The 2,942-nt window shown below is 49.5% G+C and overlaps 1 protein-coding gene across 1 annotated transcript in view; it reads left to right on the top strand.

The window, feature by feature from the left end:
- DENND2A (DENN/MADD domain containing 2A) overlaps positions 1-2,942 on the top strand; it is a 156,309-nt gene that overhangs the window by 142,801 nt on the left and 10,566 nt on the right. The gene's annotated exons all lie outside the window — the stretch shown is intronic.

Genomic DNA, 2,942 nt, shown 5'->3' on the forward strand with positions numbered 1-2,942 from the left:
TGCCACTGTACTCCAGCCTGAGAGACAGAGTGAAACCCTTTCCTGAAGAAAAAAAAAGGAGAGAAAAGGAGACAGGAAAAAAAATGTATTTGTGTGTGTGTGTGTGTGTGCGTGCACGCGTGCACACGTGCGCCTTAAAAGGACTGAAAGGAAAACCCACTAAAACATTAATGTGTGTTGTCTTGGGGAGGGAAACTGAAAGGAGACAGATGATGAGTGATTTTTAAATTGTTTTAGTACATTCATATATTTTTATAATGACCATCAGTTACTTTCACTAGCAGAGAAGATAACACACACGTTTTTTTTTTTTTAATCATTTGCCAGAGAGGCCTAACTTCTATCAGAGCTAGGAAGAAGTAATTATAGTAATTACAGAAATTTTCTGTGGGCATTCTGATGGATTACTTCCAAGTGTTGCCACATTGCTGAAAAGTTCAGTAGCATTAATGCTGTTTTTTTTAATCATTACTTTCACTTCCTCAAGGCCCACAAGGTAGGCCCTTCCCGAGACCCTCCTGCTCTGAGGTGCAGATCCCAAAGCCAGCCTTGGATCACGCAGGCCGTCTGCCCTGGCCAGAATCCCCTGGTTACCAAAATCCACTGGCTACCCTACAGGATGGGGCAGTGGAAATCATCTATTGAGTATCCTGTCAGTGCCAAGCCCTTTCACAGGGTAATTGTAGTCCATTTTAGCTTCACAACAAGGTACAGATTGATTGGTAGTCCATTTTACAAGTGGGGAAAATGAGGCTCCCGTCGCTTGTAAAAAGTAGGCTCGGCCAGGTGTGGTGGCTCACGCCTGTAATCCCGGCACTTTGGGAGGTCAAGGTGGGCAGATCACCTGAGGTCAGGAGTTTGAGACCAGCCTGGTTAACACGGTGAAACCTCATCTCTACTAAAAATACAAAACATTAGCCAGGCGTGGTGGCACACGCCTGTAGTTCCAGCTACTTGGGAGACTGAGGCAGGAGAATTGCTTGAATCCGGGAGGTAGAGGTTGCAGTGAGCCAAGATCGTGCCATTGCACTCCAGCCTAAGCGACAAGAGTGAAACTCTGTCTCTGAAAAAAAAAAAAAAAAAAAGGTAGGCTCAAGATGGAAAGCTCGGACCTCTGGCTTTCAGTTGTATTCCTTCCATGAAACTGGGGACTGAGCCAGGCCTGCCCTGCAGTGACTCCAGTGTGTCCTGCGGCCAGGACACAGAAACCATGCCCATACGCCCACCTACTACCTCTGCTTTCCAGATGGATGATGAGGACTCCATTCTGCCCCGAAAGCTTCAGGTGGCCCTGGAACACATTCTGGAACAGAGGAACGAGCTGGCTCGTGAGCAGGACGAAGGGCCCCTAGACAGCAGGCACGGTAAGTGTTCGGCCGCCTCCCAGTGGGTCTCTCCCTTCCGCTCTGAGGGTCAGGGAACAAAAGGGCAGTGGCCAAGGGCCAAGTAGGAAAATGGGCAAGGGAGACATAAGGAGAGAAACTGGGGCCTCATTCTGTTTATCCGGATTTCACTCCCATGGTGAATTGTGGGAAAGGTTTTCCCACCTCCCCCATTTTGGCCCTAAAGTACCTGTTTAAAAGGGGGATGTGGAAATTATCTGGGCATGGTGGCACATGCCTGTGGTCGCAGCTACTCGGGAGGCTGAGGCAGGAGGATCCCTTGAGCCCAGGAGGTTGAGGCTGCAGTGAGCCATACCACTGCACTCCAGCCTGGGCCACAGAGTGAGACCCCATCTCAAAAAATCAAAAATTAAAAACTGGCCAGGCGCGGTGGCTCACACCTGTAATCCCAGCACTTTGGGAGGCCGAGGAAGGTGGATCACCTGAAGTCAAGAGTTCGAGACCAGCCTGGCCGACATGGTGAAACCACATCTCTACTGAAAATACAAAAATTAGCTGGCCATAGTGGCAAGCGCCTGTAATCCCAGCTACCTGGGAGTCCGAGGCAGGAGAATCGCTTGATCTAGGAGGCAGAGGTTGCAGTGGACCGAGATCACACCACTGCACTCCAGCCTGGGAGATAGAGCAAGACTCCATCTCAAAAAACATAAAAGGCTGGGGCCGGGCACAGTGGCTCACGCCTGTAATCCCAGCACTTTGGGAGGCCGAGGCGGGCAGATCACAAGGTCAGTAGATCGAGACCATCCTGGCTAACATGGTGAAACCCCATCTCTACTAAAAATATAAAAAAATTAGCCAGGCGTGGTGGCACACGCTTGTAGTCCCAGCTACTTGGGAGGCTGAGGCAGGAGAATGGCATGAACCCAGGAGGCAGAGCTTGCAGTGAGCCGAGATCGTGCCACTGCACTCTAGCCTGGGCGACAGAGCAAGACTCCGTCTCAAAACAAAACAAAAACATAAAAGGCTGGGTGCAGTGGCTCACCCTGTAATTCCAGTACTTTGGGAGGCCGAGGTGGGCAGATCACTTGAGGTCAGGAGTTCGAGACCAGCTTGTCCAACATGGTGAAACCCCATCTCTACTAAAAATACAAAATTTAACTGGGTATGGTGGTGCGCACCCATAATCCCAGCTACTCGGGAGGCTGAGGCAGAGGAATTACTTGAACCCAGGAGGCAGAGGTTGCGGTGAGTCAGGATTACGCCACTGCACTCCAGCCTGGGCGACAGAGTGAGATTCCATCTCAAAAAATAAAAATAAAAATAAAAACTTGTTTTTAACAATTTAAAATTTAAAAAATTAAGCAGGGAAAGAAATGTCTTAATAACGTAGGGTAACCCTCCTCCTGGATAATCACAGTTTCCATCAAGGGAACTAGCAGTTACTGTACTTTGATTACTAATTGGCTTGTCTCAAGGGCTCTGGCCCAGCCTGTCTGCCCTCACCGTTCCTGGCCTTTCCTCCCCTTACTCAGGCTCAGAGTCCAGCCCCTTGAATGAGGTGGTGTCTGAAGCCTTTGTCCGCTTCTTCGTGGAGATTGT

This window comes from Mandrillus leucophaeus, unplaced genomic scaffold, assembly GCF_000951045.1.
Source record: "Mandrillus leucophaeus isolate KB7577 unplaced genomic scaffold, Mleu.le_1.0 Scaffold49, whole genome shotgun sequence".
NCBI classification, from domain to species: domain Eukaryota; kingdom Metazoa; phylum Chordata; class Mammalia; order Primates; family Cercopithecidae; genus Mandrillus; species Mandrillus leucophaeus.